General features: G+C 42.5%; 1 long non-coding RNA gene across 1 annotated transcript; it reads right to left on the minus strand.

Annotated features, from left to right (window-relative positions):
• Positions 1-730: 730 nt before the first annotated feature.
• LOC105856119 (uncharacterized) lies at positions 731-23,228 on the minus strand. The gene is made up of 2 exons (XR_012918511.1): positions 23,097-23,228; positions 731-1,105 (listed from the first exon to the last, which is right to left on the minus strand). It is a non-coding gene; the product is annotated as an uncharacterized LOC105856119 (long non-coding RNA).
• Between the last annotated feature and the right edge of the window lie 295 nt (positions 23,229-23,523).

Below are 23,523 nucleotides of genomic sequence, written 5' to 3' on the forward strand. Positions count from 1 at the left end.
AAGACCCTGTCTTATTTTCGGGGAAACACGGTAGACGACACGAGGAACATCAGCCCATCCGGGGAAGGTGAGGGTGCGTGCAGAGTGACCCCTCAACTCCATTCCAGCCCCCAGCCACCTTCGCCTCCTTCTGAAAGCTGGTGGGCTTCTCAGACTGACAACTACTGGCACAGACCCTCCTGTCTGAGGATTTTGAGTAGCTGGCTTCTGCCACGCCCCTGCCTTGCAGATTAAGAAGGTCGAAGTCACCTGCTGGCTGCCAGCACCGGCCTCTCAGCCTTTCCTGGGCGGGCCTGGTGCAGGTGTGCCAGAGCAGCGCCGGTGTCGCCGCTGCTGTGTGGGCTGCGGCCGTGCAGTGCATGCCCAGACCCTTAGTGGAGGCAGTAGTTTGGGAGTAGTTTTGACTTAAAAAAATTTTTTTTCTATGGAAGAATATAAAACACCTACAAGGAAGGACACACATTCTGCATATGTAATGACTTTTCATAAACTGAACACACCTGTGTCACCAGCACCCAGAGCAAGACACAGAACACTGACGGCTCCCCGGAACCCCTCTGGCACCCCCGCCAGTCACGGGGCTCTTCATAAGGGTGACACTCTCCTGACCTCTAACACCATAGGTGAGTTTTGACTTTGTCTTTATGCCCATATAAATGGAATTATAATGAACGTACTCCTTGCGTCTGACTTTTTTGTTTAACAGTGTGAAATTCATCCATATTGTTGCTTATTGTCGTAGATTATTTATTCTCATTGCCATATAGTTATGTGACTATAACAATTTGTGTATCCCTTCCACTGTTGATGGTCATTTGGGGGGCTATTCTGAGTAGTACTGCTATGAACATGCCAATGAAAGGCTTTTAGTGAACATATGTACAATATTTCTGGGCTGGAGAGCATGCATACATTTAACTTTGGTAGACCCGGAGCAGTGACTTCTTGATTTTGCATCTTCCAGATTGTGACTGAGGTGGTAGTTCCGATGGCCCACTTCTGTGGCGGTGTTCTGGAAGCATCCTGAAACCTGAGGCTGCAGCCACCTCTCCAACACTGCAAAGATGCTTCAGGCTCCTAAATGACGACAGGGAATCCCTAACCACTAAAAAAGATATTTCCCATTATTCTCAGCATGGCCACATTCAGTTTATACTAATTTAAGCCTCCATCACTTACATCCTCATTTATATTCGCATTCATACTTTCCCATGTGGGTACATTTTCATGCTAAACTCATCCTCTTTTCACCAAAGCTGTCTGCTTGGTTTATATCTTTTTCAACCTATCCACATTTCAAGACATTTTACCAATATGAGAACATACTACATATTGGGTAACCCATTTAATCTACTTTTTTTTTTTTTTTTGAGACAGAGTCTTACTTTGTTGTCCAGGCTAGAGTGAGTGCCGTGGCGTCAGCCTAGCTCACAGCAACCTCAAACTCCTGGGCTCGAGTGATCCTTCTGCCTCAGCCTCCCGAGTAGCTGGGACTACAGGCATGCGCCACTATGCCCGGCTAATTTTTTTTTTTTATATATATATCAGTTGGCCAATTAATTTCTTTCTGTTTATAGTAGAGACGGGGTCTCGCTCTTGCTCAGGCTGGTTTTGAACTCCTGACCTTGAGCAATCCGCCCGCCTCGGCCTCCCAAGAGCTAGGATTACAGGCGTGAGCCACAGCGCCCGGCCTTTAATCTACTTTTATACAGTAGATACTTTTAACCTTACAAAAAGTATTTGAGTGTTTATTTATTTATTTAAGTATTTAAGTCATTATTTTCCTTTTCCTTTTGAGGAGGTTCATGTTCTAGGCCAGCAGGATGGCAAATATGTGGAGGGTCTGAATAGTAAATAAAATACTACTGTTGGAGACTAAGACCCTCCACATCCCAACAACTTGTCCTACACAGGCGGAAAATAGCCTAAGATGAAAATAGCACCCAGCCCCCCAGCTATAGTTCCGAGAAGAATGCATTCCATGCCATGCTTGCTCCAGGGCATGCTACCTGCAATTGTTCCCAACCCCCTGCCAGGTTGGGGTTGAGTGATCCATCACAAACAGCTTCCGGTGCCATTGGGATGCTGATTGGGGCTGATTGGCCCACACACAAGCCTCATCATCCCCCCACTCTATTTTTCAGTTTCTATTTCCTTGTTTCTGTATATAAAACCTACTAAAAATCCAAGTAAAGTAGACCTTGACAACCCTTTGCTTGGTCTCGTTCCTTTCTCTCGCCCATCTCTTTCAGGCACGGTCCCCCTCGACCCCCGCGAGTAACAGAAGGTCCCACGGGCCGGGACATACTACTAAATGGGTAAAAAAATTCTGAAGAGCCAGCAGCCAGCAAGTGCAAATGTTCTTGACCTAAAGTTTAAAAAATATACATTTTTTTTCATTTTCTTGGCCCTTATTTCCATAAGCTTGAAAAATGATAAATCTCCACCTTAATATAAAAATTAACTTATAAGAATTTACTAAATTGAGAGTTTATCTTTGAATCTTGATATTCTATACTAATTTGAATGTAAATATGAAAATATGTATATGAATATGGTTTTGTAAATATGTATGTAATGTACTCTGCTAAGTATTTATTTCTTCATTAAAGAGTAGTCCTAGAGCTCATACAGGAGGAACACCAATATGCTTTCCCTTCTAGAGAAAACAATAATCTAAGGGTCTCCAGCTCTGCCCTCAAGGAGCTTCCAGGTAGAAGTAAAATAGAAGGTACCCACACGTAGCTGCGTGCAAGAAAAAGGGAAAAATCCATGTGGGTTATACAGACAAAGCGAAACTAAGGTTTAGGAGATAAGAAAGATAAATTCCAGCTTGAGGATTGCATGTATTATGTATATGTATATGTGTGTATATATGTATATATGGATATATATACACAAACATATGTAATATACATATATATTATTTTATGTGTTTTGCCATGTTAAAAAATAAAAACACCTTTCTAGCTGAGGGAGACTGCCATGGAGCATGCCTTTGATATGCAAACCAGCTAACCCAGAGCCAACCCTCCTCCATCTGGCCTGCAAACCCTAGGAGACAGTTCCTCTGCCTTAATCATCCCAAGACCAGGTAGTACCAGACATCTCAGAACCACCCATACAGGTAAGAACCTGCCAGAATTATTCATACTAGCCAGTCCTAAACTGTCCACCTGCCCTGCCTTTCCTGTGGAAACCACAAAAAAGGCCTCAGCCCAAACTTTCCCCTGGCTCCTGTCTTTCCCATGTGGCTCTGTGTAGCCTGGCATGCCTCCCCTCTCTGGGACCTGTGAGTATAACTTTGTTCTCCTGAGCCTTTCCTCTGTCTCCTCTTGTGGCCACACTTGCTGACCACCTCATAAAAGAATATAAAACAAGGATCAGAGAAGACTTTGTGGAAGTAATATTGAAAGATGTTATTATATAAGTATAGAAAGTTGCCAAGATTAAAAACTTGAAATATAAATATTGAAAATATTCTAAGAGCACTAGTTTTTGATGATTAAACATACTGTCACTGCTGTGTGATCTGGAAATTGACCATGGCAGTCACAGGATTGTAGATACCATCTCATTCAGCCCAGAAGATGCATCACCTGGTGGCAGAGCTAGGACTTGGACCTACTTCTACAGATTCTCAGCCCAATACTGTTGCCTCCATGTAGACTATTTTCTATGAATTGAACAAATTATACTTTCTTATCATAATGGAATATTTTGAAAAGAAGTCTTTTTTTTTTTTTTTTTTTTTTGAGACAGAGTCTCGCTTTGTTGTCCAGGCTAGAGTGAGTGCCGTGGCGTCAGCCTGGCTCACAGCAACCTCAATCTCCTGGGCTCAAGTGATTCTCCTGCCTCAGCCTCCCGAGTAGCTGGGACTACAGGCATGCGCCACCATGCCCGGCTAATTTTTTTTTTATATATATATCAGTTGGCCAATTAATTTCTTTCTATTTATAGTAGAGACGGGGTCTCACTCTTGCTCAGGCTGGTTTTGAACTCCTGACCTTGAGCAATCCGCCCGCCTCGGCCTCCCAAGAGCTAGGATTACAGGCGTGAGCCACAGCGCCCGGCCCTGAAAAGAAGTCTTATTTGTAATTGTGAATCTTTTTTGGAAAGTGAGTTAAGTATGTAGATATCAGTTCATAGGTTTAATGACAGCATCTGTCATAATTTGTCACATCCTTAATTTGGGAAACCCTAATTGCAAATAATGTCCAAAGTTAAATTGTATGTTGATTTGTGTCCTAAGTTCCCACCACTAATAATATGAGGTTTGAAAATCAAGTGCTCCTGAAAAAAGCTACAAGTTCATTAAGGAATCTCATGATGGCTATTATATAATAAAGAATTTGTCTGCTCTTTGTTCTGGGTTCCTGGCATTGAGCCTCTGAAAACCCTTGGAGTTTCCTGAGTGGTAGGACTTTGTTGTGCTAATGAGGCAATGGTGGGCCCCTAGGCAGCCTCAAGATGGGAGCTGGTCACCAGAAAGACCAGCCAGGTAATTAGAGGTTGGGGACTTTGAGCCACCTGACCTTTGAGGAAGAGGGGAGGGGGACTGGACGTTGAGATCAGTCACATGGTCAATGGTTTAATCATGCCCACATAATGAAACCCCAGTAAAAACTCTGGACTCTGAGGCTCCCAGAGCTTCCTGGTTGGTGAACATAATTGACGTGCCAGGAGAGTGAGGTGCCTGATTCCATGAGGAGAGGGTGCTGAAGCTGTGCATCTGGGACCCTCCTGTATGTATATGCTTTACAATAAAACTGCAGTTGTAAGTATAGTGCTTTCCTGAGTTCTGCTCATTGTTTCAGTGAATTATCAAACTGAGGCAGCCATGGGAACCCTTGAATTCATAGCCAGGCAGTCAGAAGTGCAAGTGCCTTGGGGACCCTTTGAGACTTGTGGCTGGTGATTGAAGTGGGAGGTGGGCAGTCTGTGGTGAACTTGGCTTTTAATCTGTGGCATCTGCACCAACTCCAGATAGTGTCAGAATTGAATTGTCGCATACACTGTTGGTGTCAGGCCAGTTTGAGTGGAACCAGAATATCTCATTATCTATTCAAAACTTGATATCGAAGATGTAATACACAATTATCATTTTGGATTTCTTTCCCTTCAAATTCCTTTTAGCTGCAAGATCTGATAGGTTACCATGAATGTTGTTACTTCTTTTCTGTTGTACTCATGCTCTCTGAGAACAGCATGGTTTGGGAAACTGTCTTCGGTAGGGGCCTGATGGAAAATAAAAGGCATGCTCGGCTGGAATTTTTAAAGAGAGTTTCAAGTGAAGACATGATTTTGAAAAGAATAGACAGGATTAAGGGAACAGCAGAAAATGCGGAGGCACTTAGGGAAGCACATACCATCCTGGAGCCTGGTGCCTGGCTGGCAGAGAGCCATGGAGAGGGCCGATCTAGCAGTCCCACCCTCATGGACCAACGCAGCCACTGTGGAACCACCGCTAAGCAGGAGGAAGCAAGCCCCAACCTCTCTCGCCTCCTACCTACCCAACATAAAGCAGAGATAAAAAGGAAACCCCCATGATTCACCTCACAGGTAGAGAATGAACTGAAGGCAAATGGATGATATCTAGCATTGAAATGAGCGTAGGACTCCATATAAGAGACTGCTAGATTCCAGGATTATCACAGGTGGACTGATTTTCAAAAAGTCAATCAGCATTTATTCTCTCATATAGCGTAGAGTTGACTTTGTTTTATCCTCATAGAAATCTAGGGTGTGGAATAGCTGATATCACATGATTGCTATTGCGTAAGAGGAATATGGATTAACTGGTGATTTCACTTAGAATTTGTATGGGAAGCCTTTGCTGAGTTGGCTACATTTGTATGTTTTGTGTTCTCATTTCATTTTCCCTCATGATACTGTAATTTAGTTTTCTACCTGCCTATTTTCCCTCCTATACCGTGAGATTTTTCAGGGCACAGACTTCCTTATATACCTTTCTGAATACTGGGCACAAAAAAATGTGAGCAAGGAATAGCAGACTATAAGTTGACTAAGCTTATTTGAAAAATAAATAAAATGCATAATAATTGAAATTTAAAACAAGCCTAATGGAGAGGCTTAACACCAGATTAGACATCTCAGAAGAGGAAAAAATAAAAGGGAAGATACATTTGAAGAAATTATCTAGAATGCAGCTCAGAGAGACAGAGATATACTTTTTTAATGCAAAAATGAGGTTAAGATATATAAAGGATAGGATGAAATCAAACACACTTGCATTTGGATTTCCAGTAGAAGAGAATAAAGAGAAGGGGGAAGAGGCATTATTCAAAGATATAATAGTTGGGAATTGATTAGGAAGCCTAACAAATTGCAAGCAGAATAAATAAATAGAAACCCAGACCTAGACACATTATAATAGAACTTCAGACCACCAATTACAAAGGGAAGACATTAAAATAAGCCTTAATAAAGAGTCTCCCAAAAAAGATGATTAGATTGAGAGTATCTTAATTGCAGCACTAAAGGCCAGAGGCAGGGGAAGGATAGACTCAACGCATTCCCAAACTAACTGTCAGCTGTCACTGAAGATGAAGCTTGCAGTTCTTTCAAGATGAAGGGCAAAATAAAGATATTTTCAGACAAATAAAAATTGAATTTGCCTCCAACACAGTTGCTCATTAAAGAATTATATTCAGAAAGAACTAAAGTAATCCCAGATGGAAGTTCTGAGATTTGAGTGGTAATGTGTATAATGATGCTTATATGTGGGAAAGTCAAATGAATACTGACTGCATAATACAGCGATGACAATGACTTATAATGTTAAAATTAAGAGAAAACTAACATAGGAAGGTGGTTTAGATCAACACAGAAAATAAATGACCAGTGTTCACTATAATACCATTTATTTGCATCATAACCACAAATGACCCATGAAGGAATAAAAGAACTGGTAAACAGTCATGATCATCTCTTTATGATTAAATATTCCTTTGCTGACATGTTTACTTATTTTGTCATCTACCAGCAACCACTGACAAATAGGCTATGGCAAGAGCCTAAGTGTTAACACAAATTTATGGAGAAACTTAAAACTAATGATATTCTAGCATTTTCTGTAAATTGCAAAAATAATTGGTTTTGATTGTTAGTGATCTAGCTCTTTCATCTGCTTGATAAAACTCCAGTGTTAAGCAGAATTGGAAGAACTACTTGACATATTCTATTTTATTCATTTATTTATTCAATAATCAAACATTCATCAAGCCCTGGAGTGGCAGATCCTCATGGTGAGAGTTTTTACCCAGCTCATGAGTGCAGCCAGGTGTCACATCTGAAGAGGAAGCTGTGTCCAAATCGGTTGCCTGTCCCTGACTTGTCTCTGCTGAGGACGAAGCCAAGATTGAGAAGACAGAGCAGAAACCAGTAAAGATGAATTGTGCAGGTGAAGTGAGAGTACTCTCAAATTCATTTAGTACGTCTTACTGAGTGCCAATTAAGTGCCAATTAAATCCAGTTGTTCCAGATTAAAGGAGACTCAAAAAATAGGACAACTGAATGCAACACATGATTCAGACATTTGCTGTAAATTAAGTAGATAATTGGCCAAATCTGAATAAAGTTTGTAGATTAAAATAGTATTGCCTTGAAGCTAATTTCCTTATTTCGATCGTTGTTCTGTGGTCATGTCCTCGCTTCTAGGAAATGCATGCTAAGTATCTGGGATAAGAAGCATCCCGACTATACTTACTTTCAAATCAGTCAGGGGAAAAAAGCAAGAGATAGAGAAAGATAAAGCAAATTTTTTTCCAAAAATGTTAATATTTAGGGAAACAGAATGAAAGATATATGGGAATTCTTCTTGTTACTACAGCTTACATTTAAAAAAGGTAAAAGAACAAAACTATTATGCTAGAGTTAAGATATAGGCTTTTCAAGTATTCCTAGTGCTTGCTAAAAGCAAATGAAGTTTATTTAAAGAAAGGGGTAAACACTAGGCTTCTCTCTGAAAATAATTGCCAAATGAGGCGTAACTTTTCCCTGAAATTTTCATTTTTATGTTCCATAAAAGCAGGCTCAGGTTCCAAATTCCTCACCAGGTGTGCACATGTGATGTGTTTGGACTGGTGTGGGTTTTGTTTCCCCTGAAGGTGACCTGCAGAGTGGAAAGGATAACAGTGATCTCATTGCTGGCCTCCTGTGCTCTCTTTCCATTCACCAGCTTAAAAATCATATTTATCTTTCAAACGTGTGTCAATAACATCAATTCCTGATTTCCGCATTTAATATACATTTCCCAAGAGTAGCTTTGCACAATAATACCAAAAAGAAAAAGAAAAAAAAAAGCTGTTTTGAATGGAGACTCAATAACAGGGCTCAATTCCCTTTTAGGTTCTTTTAATGGCTCATTCATGAAGGCTTGATCTCAACTCCAAAAATGGAAAAAAAAACAAAAAAAAACCCCCAAAAACCCACAGTTGTAAATGCCTAGGAAATAATTGTATTGCTGAAATGATTCTCTTGTAAGACTCTCTGGTTCTTCTGCCAACCCCCTGAGATAATGTTTCTTGGAATAAATAGAGATCAAAGACTTCTTTTTACCTCTGGTAGAATCTGGCCATGCTCCAAACAGAGCAGGGAACCAGCAGATGTTGCTACTGGCCAGACCCCTTCGTGGCAGCCACCAGGGCAATCCAAGAGACGGTGCCTGGATTTCCTACCAATATTCTTCACAGAAGGGGCTGGTTGTTTACAACTTAGAATGCTTTTTGTTGTCGTATATTCCTTTCGCATGTCAAGGTAGTTAGATCTGCAGCACTGCCTCCTTTGCAGATATTCACTCATATTTTCAAGTGCTTTTATTCTCTACCTTCTGAATTGAGAAATTGATAGTCAGTGATGGATTTAAGCATCAGGCCAAATCTAGGCTAAAAAAAAGAAAAATCAGCTGTTTTACTGTCTTACTGGACATTGTGGAAAAGAAAATTCCTCCAAAATATTCTGTAGGCTTTAATTAAATGTTATTGGACTCTAGAAATCATGTGAGGTCATCTTGAGGCTTTGATCTACCTTTTATAAAAGGTTATTACCAGCTCATTCATGTTTTCTAATAATACTAGATTAAGAGCAAAAGAGAACTCAAATAAATTCCTTCTTAACAAAGCTGGGAATTTTTCTTCCTCTGACTTCTATGAAAGCATACACCAAATAGAATGGAGGGTACACGCAGATGCTAAGGAATTATATGATTCCTTTTGTTTTCAAAGGCTGAATCTACTTTAATATTTAATTTTTCCTCATAGTAGCCCTGACGAGTAACCATGTATTTCAGGATCCCTTCTCTAAACACAGGTGAACTTATGCCCAATAACTGACTCATCAAATCCAGGCAAGATTGCAGCGTGGCAGTGTGGCAGCTTCCAACTGCTCCTGTGAATCACAGCCATACTCAATCCTTTCTAAGGGGAAAGCTCAGTTGCTTGGGCTCCGTTTTCATCCTGTCTGACTACTGTTTACTGAACAGTCATTCCCAACCCTTAAGCCTGGAGGCCCAGCCTGTGCTGGGTGTAGGTAGGTGTAGGTGTATCGGGAAGGACTGAGTCATGACTGAGTGCCTGTCCACACCCCTGGCCCTCCTTCCACATCTCCTCTTAAAACCCTCTGACATGTCGAGCTTCTAAAAAAAAAAAACCCTCTGACACTTAGAGACTATTGCTTTTACCTGGGGCTTACCAAAAGATAGAAATTGAGGGTAGATCTTCTATAATTACTGAAAAAAATAAGGTGGAGAAAGAAAGGAGATGCCTAAGATGTACACGGCAGATAATGGCTTCCAAGCATGGACTGGCTGGGTACATACCCCAAAGAATTGAAAGAAGGGACTTGGACAGATATGTGTACACCAGGGTTCACAGCAGCATTATTCACAATAGCCAAAAGGTGGAAACAACCCAAACGTCCACTGAAGGATGAATGGATAACCTAAATGTAGTACATACAAGGAAATCCTGTCACATGCTACAACATGGATGAACCTTGGAGACATGCTTAGTGAAATAAGCCAGTCACAAGAAGTTAAATACTGTATGGCTCCACTTATATGAGGTGCCCAGAGTAGTCAAATTCATAGAGACAGAAAGTAGAATGGCGGTTGCTAAGGGGACAGGGGGGTTGGGAGGTTATTTTTTAATGGGCACAGTTTTAGTTGGGGAAGATGAAAAAGTTCTCCAGATGGATGGTAGTGATGATTGCACAGTGTGAATGTACTTAATATCACTGAACTGTGCACTTAAAAATGGTTAAAATGTTAAATTGTATGCTCTATATACTTTATCACACTTGGAAAAAACTCATATGGATTGAGGAATAAAGGGACAATATTCTAGCCAGTTATGTAAATAGAAGAGATAGGCTCTTTATTTCTCAAATAATCTTTTTTTTTTTTTGTCCTTTGGCTATTTGAAATGCATTTAAAAAAGAAATTAGGATTAATAAAGAGAACTGAGTAATAGCCACTTAATGAGTGGTTCAGGGTATTTCAGCCAGATGGTGTGCTTTGGCAGCTGAACATTGGCCCCTGCAGAAGTGTCATGCCGTAAGCAGGAAATAAAAGTCCCTTGTGTGTGCACAAAACAACACTTTATTTGGAGTCCAGGGGAAATCTGCTAATATCTTCTGATAAGTCAGAAGACAAAATCTTCCCACTAAGCCCAAAGCTGTCACCAGATAATTTTTTTCTCCTCTAGGCAGACTGCCTCATTTCTAGCTTTCTTTTTTCTAACTTTACTTTCAGATATCATCATCTTTTTCCTCCCAGGTTTGCAAAGCTCTACCACTAGCATTTAATTGATTACTACTACTTAATTAAACCATATATACAATGGACCGTAGTGCTATGTGTACCAAAAAGTACAACACAAGGTTCTTGTTCTCAGGAACTTATAACCTAGAAAGGCAGGAAAGTCACGTGCACATAGAAAGGTAACTGACAATATCAGTGCTGAAAGTGAGATACACACACACGTTATTGATGAACAGAGAAGGGAAGATTTTATAAGGTGAGGAGCATGAGAAAAAATGAGACGTAGGCTAAAGTGTGTGTGATGTGTAGAAACCATATACTTTGAGTGATGACAGAAGGCTTGATTCCGGCCCAGGATAGTACAACGCATGTACTCAAAGTCTGGAGTCTGCATCTCACATTGGAAGATAAAAAATAGTCTCCCAATTTGGCTAGAACAAAAAGCATGTGCCAAGCAGTAGCAGATAAGGTTGGAATTAAGAATTGTCAAAGGATTGTGAGCCTTGAGAACTAAAGACAATATCTTGTACGAAATGGTTGGCTCTTAGTGGTCTGTTGTTAACTTTTCATTTTGGAAATTGTCAAAAGTATGGAAAGGGGTATATAGGTATGAACTCAAATGTACCCACAAACCAGCTTTCACAATTATCAACATTTTGGTCAAATCACCTTTCATTTATTACCCTGCCAACTTCCCTCTTCTCCTGTTATTTTAAAGCAAATCCAAGATATTAATTTCATCTGTAAATATTTACATCTCTAAAAGATGAGCATTCTATAAAATATATATATACACAAAACCAAAATAGCATTATCACATTGAAAAATTAGCGATGATTTCTTAATATCATCAAATATTGGCAGTGTTCAAGTTTCCCCAATTTCTCCATAATTTTAGCTTTTTTTCAAATTAGAATCCAAATAAGGATTATGCATTACAGTTGGCTCATATGTCTTTTAAGTCTCTTTCCATTTATAGTTTTTTCCCCCACCCCATAATCATCTTTTAAAAAAAATCTTGTATTTATTTGTTAAAGACACTGGGTCATTTTTCCTGTGGAGTTTCTGCACTCTAAATTTTTCTGACTGCATCCTCATGGTGTCATTTAACATGTTCTTCTATCACTTATATTTCCTGTAATTCAGTATTTATATCTGGAGGATTGTCAAGTCATATGTCAACTCATAGTCAAGTTCCATTTTGGCAAGAATAAGTCATAGATGCTGTTGTATATTTTTATCAGGAGACACCTAATATCTATTACTGTTTGTATGTATAAGTGTGATGTCAGCAGCTATTGAAGATCAGTGCCCACATGCATTCTTTCATTAGGGGCTGCAAAAGGGTGATCTTCTGATTCTGGGCTCTGATTACCAAAAAAAATTTCCACAGGATCTTTAAAATTACAGCACCATTTTGTTAATTTAACTAGAAAGGATTCTGAAATATAGACTACTTAAAAGTGAGAAAGACATTTGAGCCCACAGATCAACTATAGCTTCACTAAAACTGGGACTACAGACATGATGTTCTTGCTGGTGGAATGTGATAGGAAGTTTTCTGCACCACCTATGTAGTATTCCTGCTATAAAAATGGAACCTAAATCTCATTAAGCCTGTAGAACTAGCTTAGCTTCTAGTTGAAATAGCAGGGGACAGTGAAACAATTTAAATGACACCATGAGGATGTCGTCAACCAATTCAGAATATGGAAGACTCCACAGGGCAAATGACCAGGTGCCCCCAAAATCAATGGCATAAAAAGAGGGGAGGGACAGCTATAAAAGAGATTTAACATTTTCTGCCATTAATTTACACAAAAAAAGAGAAGACAAAAATAATAAAAGAAAAAAATATAAAGAAAAAAAAAGAGACAACATATTAGCCAAATGTAAGATGCAGAATTTATTTGGACACTGATTCCAACAAAAGCATTGTAAAAATATGTTATTAAGACATATGTATGGTATGAAGGGTTTATTATTAACTTTGTTAGGCATGGTAACGATACCGTGGTTATGCTTCCTAAAAATTCCGTCTATTCCAGAGGGTGGAAACCCACAGGAGCAAACCAACTGCAGATGCATACTGCTGTGTTTACAGGTAAAAATGACATGATATAAGGGATTTGCTTTAAAATATTCCAAAACAAAGGAAATTACCTATGTATGTGGGAAAGTAGATAAAAACCACATAGGCAAAATGCTGATAATTTTAAGGCTGGATGCTGAGTATATTAAGATATATTATTCTAGTTTGTATATTTTTGAAAACTTCTGTAATAAAAAGGTTTTTCTTTTAAAAATATTAAACAAAATGTAAAAACAAACTATTGAGGGAGAGGAAGGGAGGGAGGGAAGTTTTGCAAAATAATCTAGGTGACAGAGAAGGTGCCTTGCATTCTGGTTCTGTCAGTGAGATGGTGAGAATGGGGTGAATTGGGGATGTATTTGCGGAGTAGAGACCATTTTTAGTGGTATTAGGAAGGGAGAAATCAATTATGGGTCTCAGATTTTTGGCTTTGAGCGACTGGGAGGATGGCCGTGAATAGTCAGGAAGAAGGAAGAAAATCAGGAGAAGCGGGCAGAGCTCAGAAGTTCAGTTTTGGCTTTGCAGAGTTTGAGATGGCCAAGTGGAAATGTGAATCCATGGTTATTCATCCAGCCCTGGCACTCAGGGGAGTTGTGGGACCTGGGGACATACCTTTAGGAGTCATCAGTCCACAGACGGCATTGAAAACCATGGTCTATGGTCGGGTCACTTAAGGGAGAGAGTAGATTAAAGAAAAGTATCTGTGTTAGAGTTGGAATTTTTCAGAATCTAGAGATGAATGTTGAAACTCATCTGCAAAATCTCTCCAAAGCGAAAAAGGAAAGCGGGTTTTAGCAACCACATCCAAGCTGTGAATTGGCTCCTGTGTTCTCTCTATCCCGAGGGTACCTGGAACGCTGTTGCCTGCTGCCTCTGGGGTGTCCCAGCAACTGCCTGGATGCAGCATGGGACTGGAATTTCAGCTGCAGCCTCCCTACGTGGGGCTGGCATCTAAACCTGGACCTTGTTTTCTGCCCTGCCTCCGAGGGCTACTTGTCAATATTTGATTTCTAGATCACAGGATCACAAGCCCCAAAGCCTAGCACTTAAAACAAACAGAGGAGGAAGTCAACAAAAACCACTCATGTAAAACTGTCTACTTTTAGGGACTTTTCCCTGGTTAGTTTGCTGCTGCAGTTCCCACCCCCAGGAATAGCGCTGCAGTGCTAACTCTGAGCAGCTTTTGTTTGCCTTCCCACTGTGTGGCCCCAAAGGACAATGCCAGGATTTACAGGCTAGTGGGATCCTAAATGTCAGTGTGAATGCCAGCGGCAAGGTTACTCTTCAGTCTCTAGGCAAAATCCTTCCCTAGCATTTTTTTTTTTTTTTTACTTCTAAGGCACTCCTTCATGGGCCCAGCGAAGTTAATTCCTTGATTGCTATCTTGGAGCCTTGTTAACATAATGTAAATGCTACAGACTGGAGGACAGAGGTGGGGGTGGGGCACACATTGCAAATCCTCTCCAATTAATAAGTAAATTCAGTGACGTCAGTCTGGAAAAGCAAGTTATCTTAGTGACTTGGCAAAGTGGGGCACCCCACCCCTTCTGCCCAAATCCCTGGTCGGTGATACGTGAAATTCACCCTTTTAGCTTAGGATTTTGTTCTCTGTGTAAAGCCAATTGCTGCTGCCATTAGTAAGTGAAACCATGTCTTATTAAAATAAATCCAGGTCCTCCCAAGTTTATGTCTGAAAGGAGACTTTCTGCAGGAGGGGGACGCTGTGCTAAGCTTCTGCAGGGTGGCTCTGCCTGCAGGCTGCCCAGTGGCCTCAAGATAGATTGCTGAGATGTGGGATAGCTTCGTGGTCCTGGTGCCTGGACTCAGAAGTCAGCCTGTCTGGATTGGAATTCCTGACCCATCCCTTAACTGTGTGGACCAACCTCTTTCTGCCTCGATTTCCACATCAGTTAAAGAGGGATATTAATAGTGCCTACCTCGTAGAGCTGCTTGGAGGTTAGAATTTGTAAATCTCATTAAAGCTCCTAGAGTTGTGTCTGCACATAGTAAACCGGCGTGAGTGTTAGTTGTAACTGATTATGGCTGTCACCCGCATGCTGGCTCCTGCATGCTGGGGTGTACTATTTTAAACCTTCTGCTCAAAGTATGGACAAAACCCTTATTCCTCTCGGCACAGCCAAGAAAAGCTGCAAGACTCCAAAAATCTTCACTAAGACACAAGGGAGAGCCCAGGGAATCTGAAACCTGATACCTGCTGAGCACTGGGGCTGGCAGAGGCTCAGGCTCCCAACCTTCCCTCCTCAGGCATCCTGGTCCTCCGGAGTATGACCTGCCGTGCCCTTACCCTAGGCTACATTCTGGTGTTGGCTGTATTTCTGGTCTCCTTCCTGATGACTGACCCTTATCCTTTATGCAAGTCCTGACTTCATCCAGGAAGTGACTCTGAGTTCAGAGGATCCAGGGTTAGGTGAGTGAAGGACTCACCTCAGTGCAAAATATGGGGGTGGTGGGGGGGGGGCAGTCATCCAGATAAATAATATTTTGCAGATAAATAATATTTTGGTGCAGTATTTTTAAAAAATCAAATGACTGCAAAAAAAAAAAGCCCATGACAAATAAAATATTGCTATTTCAAATTCAGACAATCGATTTGATGGTGCCATGCTGAGCCATATTGGAACCTTAGGCAAAATGAATGATGTGCTCCTCTGTATACATGTTTTCATATATTTGTAAATGACAAATAACTTTAATAAGATTGTTTAAGGGTTTGCTTTTCTCAAGGTAAAATGATAAGAAATTCTGTTTGGAGTATAAGTGAAATAAATAGTTACATTTAAAACAATGCTGTGAGTTTTAATAAACCAAGTTTTCCAATGTTCAGTATTTTTGCACTACTTGATTATTTTAGGGAATAAAAAGACCCTGAAAAATACATAAAAACCTTTACCTTTTTGCCTGACCCACTGGAGATCTGCCTGTGCAAGTGGCCCCCTTGGGTGGTGTCAGCACAGCCAGTGGCTCTCCTCACTTAAGCACCTTCCTTTTTTTTTGAGACAGAATCTTGCTCTGTTGCCCAGGCTAGAGTGCCGTGGCATCAGCCTAGCTCACAGCAACGTCAAACTCCTGGGCTCCAATGATCCTCCTGCCTCAGCCTCCCAAGTAGCTGGGACTATAGGTGTGCGCCACCACGACCAGCTAAGTTTTTTCTATTTTAGTTGCCCAGCTAATTTCTTTCTATTTTTAGTAGAGATGGGGTCTCACTCTTGCTGAGGCTGGTCTTGAACTCCTGAACTCAAGAGATCCTCCCACCTCAGCCTCCCAGAGTGCTGGGATTACAGGGGTGAGCCACCACACCCCACTTAAGCACCATTCTTAAGTGTCCCCTGGAGGTCCCGTGTATCCAACCCAGGCTGCCCCAAGCAGAGTAGATCTCACCTGAGAATTGGGAATTGAGGGCCAGAGAAGCCACTCTCTCTCAGAGACATGCTGACCTGGAAGCCAGGGCACAGCTGTAGCCCCTCATGTACACAGAGTCGCAAAGTCAGAGAAAGCAGGTGGATGTGCAGAGGAGAGTAGAGACGAGAGGCCATGTGACTCTGGAGCAGGATGGAAACAACTTCCTAGTTCTGGTTATTTTCTCATGAGGCAGCTGCACAGCTGGTGTAAGTGGATTTCTTATACCAGCTATTACTTAGAATAAAAAAAAATCCTTGACACAAATTTGGTGAGTCAAACAGGTGAGTGGAGGCCTAATAACCTGGCTACAACCGGTAAGGCTGTCATCAGCAATGACCACAGAGGCACGCAGACAAGGTACGAGAAAGTTAGAGGTGGAAGATATTAATGGACCCACAAGCAGGAGGAGGTGTGAAGTAACATGGGGCAGTTCCGGGTGGCCATTGCAAGCAACTACAAGAAGCCAATTGACTCATCCTCAGGTCTCAGTTTAAACATCACTTCTTTGGGGATCCTTCCCTGATCCCCAGACTGAAGTGAGTCTCCCCAAAATTATTTAATCAAATGTAATCTAAGAATATTTTAGTGTCTGTCTTCTCTGCTAGAATGGAAGCTCCCTGCGGGCAGGGGCCTGCATCTGTTTGCTCTCCATTCCACCATCCCCAGAATCTAGTACAGAGAGGGGCAATGCCAGCTGTTTAATAAATACTAGTTTACTAATATAGATTAACAAATACTTAGGGTAAGACTGTATCTTACTGTAGTATCATGACCCCAAAGCAATCCTATGAGCCACAGATACATGGTTACAAAAGAGTGCCATTCTTCACAAATACATATCTGTTGTTTGATTGAATAGAAACACCTAATGCTTAAGCAGCACTTATTCTATACCAGTGCTATTAGAAGCACTTACAAAGTTAACATGTTGAGCCTTAAAACAGCTCCACATGGAGAGCCATACAGAGGTGGGGTTTGAATTGGCTCCTCCAGCCTCAGGGACTATACCACCTTTATAAATGAAGGAATCGAATGAACGGTTGCTGAAACAGAAATCATTAAGTACCAGTGTCAGTAGTTGCTCATGCCTTATGGAGCACCTGAAAAATTATAGCAGGGAGACCAGAAGAGGCTTTGCAGGTCCTGGCACCAGAGTAGGCATAGGCGTAGTGATGTAAGTTGAAGTCAGCTGTGTAGAGAAAGGACACACAGGACTATGCAGACTCAATGTCAGAGCTGGAGAAAGAACACTAAGCTCGCTGTTGTTCATCGTACTATTTACCTTCTCCTTTTGTATATGAACGAAATTTTTCACAAAAGGAAGAAGCTAATGTTTATATTACACTTGATCCTGCCAGATACCATTCTGAAGCGAGATTCCCAAAAGGTGGTGATATAATAGCAAAATGGAATAATTGCTTGCAAAGCTAGAGCAATTTGACTAAGTCCATGCCTCAGGTCCTACATGCTAAATGAATGACGCTTCAGTGGAAGCTTCTGATGCAACGTGTGTGTTCCTGAAAATGGTGCTTTAAGTATATTACAGGAAATTAGCCAGGTGTGGTGGCGCATGCCTGTAGTCCCAGCTACTCGGAAGACTGAGGCAGAAGGATCGCTTGAGCCCAGGAGTTTGAGGTTGCTGTGAACTAGGCTGACACCACGGCACTCTAGCCTGGGGTGACAGAGCAAGACTCTGTCTCAAAAAAAAAAAAAAAAAAAAAAAGAAAATGACAAACTCAATTTAAAATTTATTTTTAAAATAAATAAATATTTTACAGGGATTTAGTATTTAAAGGTATTACAGATTGTATACCTTCCTAAAGTGAAGAATATTTTTTGTAAAGCATGTGATTACTTCCTCATTTATCTACTTTGAAAGATAAATGAAAGTATCAAGTTTTGAAAGTTTCAAGTTTTTTATCTTCCGTTTTCTCAGGATCCAATTTCTGGAACACAACTTTTCTTTAAGAAACTTTTCCCCTTCATGTGTTTAAGGGAAAAGGGTGCTACTTATGCAAAGATGAACCTTGGAAAGGTGTCACAATGATGTTAGCCCATTGCAGGCCACGACCTCTCCCACCAGCACATTTTACTAGACATGCTGAAATGATAATTCCAGGATACAACCACTTGTTGCAAAACAGTTGTGACATCTTAGGGCAAGGCTGCAATGATTTCAAAGGTTCCCAGAACAGCTTTTCTTCTGGATATTCCCTATGGGACAGTGATGTGTGTGACTTTGGTTTTTCAACTGATTCATAAATATTTGCGCTCATTTGTATTTTGTAGGAAACAGAAGTCACCGAAATTCATAAGGGTCGTCACAATACATTCTGGCGAGGTGACAGCACACACACCATGGGTCAGGTTCGAGAAACGGAGCTTATGTTACGTAGATAGGAATTTAATCTGGGGAATTAGGAGTAAAGTTGAGAGCTGACAGAGCAAACAGTGGAATGCAAGGCCTCCCAGAGGGTAGTCATTGCAGGAAGCCAGGGCTCCTGGGAGCAGAGAGGGAGAAAGGAGGTGCAGCCAGGCATCCAAAGCCAGGCCCAGCTGTGTGAGCCAGTACTGTGGGGGAGTAGCCACCCAGGTGGAATGAAGCACGGAGAAGAGACAGGTAGGGGTGCTGCCTAGGTAGGCAGGGGTCCCCTGCTCCTAGTCCTTCCTGCCAATCTCTTGCCAGTGTTGCCACCCAACCAGGTTCATCCGCCCGCTGCCCAAGAAGCAGCCAATACGCTGAGTCAGCAGGGTTTACAAGGTGGAGAAAGAGTCTTTATTCTGCATAGCGCTAAGCGGGAAGATGAGAGAAATTTCTCAAATCTGCCTCCCCAGGAATTTGGGAGGTAGGGTTTTTCAGGGTAGTTTAGCAGGCAGGGGATTAGGTAATTGGGGCAGAATTATAGGGGTGTGGAAATCATCTCCTTGTGTTGCTCCAATCCCTGGGATCACAATTCCAGTTGAGTCAGTTTCTTGGTCTGGGCCACCGCTCTGGGTGGGTCAATGGATTCCCTGGAATGTGGGGCCTGGAAGATATCTTCAAAACTACCTTTAGGTTCCCAAAAGGCGATGTTATATACAGAGAAAGTTAAGAGTCTTTATGGACAGCAGCTATGGGGAGAAGTTAAGAATCTTTATGACCACCAGCTGCCAGTGGCTCCAAAGTAGCAATATTATCATTGTTAAACAATTATCATTGATAAACGATTATTATCATTGTTTTTAGCTAGGCCCTTATCAGTTCTCACCTTGCACCCTGTTACTGAAGGGCGGTTTCAGCACTGCCTCCCATAGGCCAGCCTGGCTGGAGGCTGGCAGGGGAGTCCGCGAAGTACATTCGGTGGGGACAATCCCAGTGTTGTAGAGCAGACAGAGGAGGGCGGGAGGTCCCTGAGTGTGGTGGCAAACAGCCGGCACAAGCACATCTTTGCTGCCAGTGCCCGTTCTCATGGTTCTACACATATGTAACTCCCACCAGGACCACCTCTCCTTCATGCGCCCTCTCCCCTCAAACCGAGAGACACAAATCCCAGCAATCCCTGGGTCCCTCTCAAAGTCCAGGCAGTGATACACAGCCCTGCCGTGGGAGCACGTGTTGCTTTGGGTGGCCTACCTGCCATCCTGTGGACTGCATGCGTTAAGTGCCACCAGTTCTCAACTGACGTACCAGGCAGCAGGTAAAGTGGAATGATATATGTGTGCCTATGAGGTTTTTTAATTAATGTTATTTATTATATTTTATATTCTATTTGATTTATTTTACTGTTTAAAACAATTGCAGTTCTCATTTCTGTAACTGTCATGAAGTTGATATCACTTTTTTCCCCCTCACTTCCCATTCCCAGTTCCCTTTGGTGGTTGGGGTCTTTACCTGGTAGGATGACGCAAGCCTTAACTTCTGAGTAGCTTGAGTCCTCAGTGGTTCTGCCTTTAGCAGTTACCTGTAGTTTCCCATTGGCATTTACTTTTTGACGTGGCAGGACTAAGTGGGGCCCACTAAATCCCCTGGGTACCAAACCTGGTCCTCTTCCATCCCCAGTGCCCAGTGCCAACCCTGCGTTCCCTTGGAGATTGGGATGTTTTGCCCAACCAGCCCAGTCGCTCCCCTTCTCTCTCTGCCTGTTGACTCTGGTATGGAATCAGACCTCAGCATGCGAGTCAGTGGGAATGCTGTTGCTTCCTCTGGCAAAGTGTTTTCTCCTTGGCAACCAAGACCTCTGCACCTCCAGAAATCAGGTTTCCAAAGTTGAAAGCAGATTATTAGGTAATAGTGGGGGATTCACTGCCATTTCCACCCTTTTATTCCTGGACCTGTGGCTTCCTTCTGTGGAAGAAATCACACCACATATTGCTCTCTGGCTCAAAGCGTCTGGTAGGCCAGCACCCCAGGCTTGTCTTCCAGCCACTTCCATAACTGAGTATATGTGTGTATATAAGACTGGACTCAAACAGGTTCAGAAGGTACAAGCATTGAGTGGGTGACCCAGAGTCTCATGACTCCTGCTGCGTTGCTCTCCCCAACCTGAGGTCCCATGGAAGCTCCTTATGACCATACGTGGCAGGGGTGTTAAAACTTGGGTCTAGTTTACAAATGGACAGACACAACATGTCGGCACCAACAAGAAATGGACTGCTGTTGGATTAGGCACCTCTCGAGGGTGGCCCTGAAGGACAGTGGTGAAGTGAAATCTTCCCAGCAAGTAAAACTTTGGCTGCTTTGCCTAAAAGGAGAGGTAGTCAGAGAGGAGGATCTGCACTGATCATAGCCACTGGCTAATGATATGGCTGCTTGGATGGCACAAGCAGCCTGAACACAATTGGAAGATTTAGGACGAGGATGTCTGGGAAGGCTTCTGAGCTCTCAAAGTGGGCAGAGCATGATGATGCTTGTCCTGTACGATTGTTTGCCAGTGGCATCCACAGCAGAGGAGACTTTTAGAATTCAGGTGCACAAGATGACAGTAAGGGTGAATATATTACCTCCCTTCTATCCCCAGCTTGCTCCATGGCACGTGTGCAAAGCGGCCATGGCAACAGGGATGAAGGCTGTACATGGGCTCAGCAACACAGCCCACCCCTCACCAAGGCTGATGTGACTGTTGCCACTGCTGGGCGCCACCCTGCACTGGCAGAAGCCAACACTTCTTCCCCAACACGACACCATTTCCAAGAGCAGGGTGCTGGGCGGCCATCTCCGTGGTAGTAAGTTGATGACATTAGATGTCTTTCCATCATGGAGGAGCAGGCAATTGTCTTCACTACAAGGGACAACTATTCAGGCTGTGGATTTGTTTTCCTTGCCTGCAAGGCTTCTGCAGGCACCACCATCCATGGACTTAATATTTTATGTGCCATCACGGTCGCCTGAAAGACCTTGCTCTGGCGAAGGGCCTCTTACACACCAAAGGGATTAAGGTGTTTTGCACTTGATGGTGCAGTCCTGCTGCAGCTACACAGCCAGGCAGCCTGGGGGTCAGACAGCAACCTGCTCCTGGCGGCAATTTGAGCATCTGGTGTCCTGTGGTCAAGCTTCTAGTCTCTGCCAGAGCCCGGCAGGAAGCCAGAGTGGCATAATTACAGTCATCTGCAGGACATGGTGTGGGTTTGCTCTAACTGGTAGAACATAACGATGTTTTGGTTTTCCAGAGATTAGTGTCAACATACATTTAGTGCTAAATAAGTCCCTAAAAGTCTTGGTATTTCCCTTTCCCAAATACAGTTACCTTGTGACTGGCAAATGGCTTCAAGTCCCTTAGGGGAGGGCTTGGAGGCAGATCTATAGAATACTGTGTTCCTGACAGGACTCAAGATTCTTTCCTAAGGAGAAATGGCTTCCTCTCCCGCAAAGGGCCAGTGCCCTGTGAGCTCGCAAAGATCTGGGAACTGACAGAGAAACAACTGCCTTTTGTGGTTACTCAACTCAGTGTCTGCAGACTAGAACCAGAATTTCTCTGCTTATATCGATTAATGCGTTAGGAGGGTTTCCATTTGTTCCATTTCAGGAGTAGCTGTGATCCCTGTTGTTTAGCTGGCTTTCTCATGTTCCTAAGTTTTTGAACTCCCTTCTGGACATTATGCCAGAGAGGTTCTGGCCTCCCTATTTTGTTACATGTAATCCGCTGTTGGGCCTCACTTTCAGTCTGCCCACCAGGCAGACCATCAGGGCCCCTCTCAGGTAGCACATCATATCCAGAGTCTTGGATAATGATGTCTCTCTCAATAAATGTAATCTAGTCCAATATCCTATCCCATCTCGAGCTCTTGTGGATATACACAGCAAAACTGTGCGGTCGTTTTGATGCACAAGCCATCTCCTCTAGGAACAGACCCAGGATGCACACATCTGACTCTGTGCATCCGAAAGTAATGAGCAGAGGTGATGATATGTCTTCAGGAAAATAGGTGCATCCTTGCAAGGCAATTGTCCCAGGCGAGATCTTTGAGCAATAATGGTGAGCGGCCTCAGACAGTGTGGAAGAGGATGTTTCTTCTGCTGGTTTGGATGTCTTGGTGAATCTGGGGTTCAGGATTTTCAGATTCTTACAAATCCATCCAAATGTCCCCATCTCAATCTCAAGGTCCCTCTCCCCCTACTAACAATGCTATATATAACCTTAGCATAAGAGACCTGACAAAGCTGAAGGTTGAACTTACCTTGCAGTTTGGAAGCCTGCAAAACTAGATTTGGTGTTGCTGCTTGTGATATTGAGATCAGAAATCCTGTTAGCATCACTACTACAATGGCAGTTGTTAGTGTCAAGCGATGCCTTGACCTGAGCTAAGAGGTTAAGGCCCTGAGCTTACCTTTTCTTTTTCCTTGTAAGCTCTGTAGTGCAACATGAAGTAGCCAGTCCTTCATCATTACTGCCATACTCATCAAGCACAGCAGCAACTTAGTGTCCCAAAGCCTTGCTGTCCACTGGCCTTTCACCGCAAGCAAGCAAAGATGACAGCATACGTCTTTGTGATGTCATAGAATTGATAGAGCTCATCACTGCTCAAGTAGCTAAGCAATCCCAGAATTCCTGGGACCACTTTTGGCATCAAGAAGTATGTCAGTCATGGCAGGGAATGCTTTGAGACCAGACAGATGATATTCTAGTATGGTAATGGGGTGCAAAGTCTATACCCCATTGCCAAGCTACTAGCTGTGTGATCTTGTAATGTTGCATAATCTCCCCTGGGTGTTCTCATTTCTAAAGGGCAGGTGATTGTGTTTCCCTGTCCCACC

Source organism: Microcebus murinus, chromosome 3 (genome assembly GCF_040939455.1).
Source record: "Microcebus murinus isolate Inina chromosome 3, M.murinus_Inina_mat1.0, whole genome shotgun sequence".
Lineage (NCBI taxonomy): Eukaryota > Metazoa > Chordata > Mammalia > Primates > Cheirogaleidae > Microcebus > Microcebus murinus.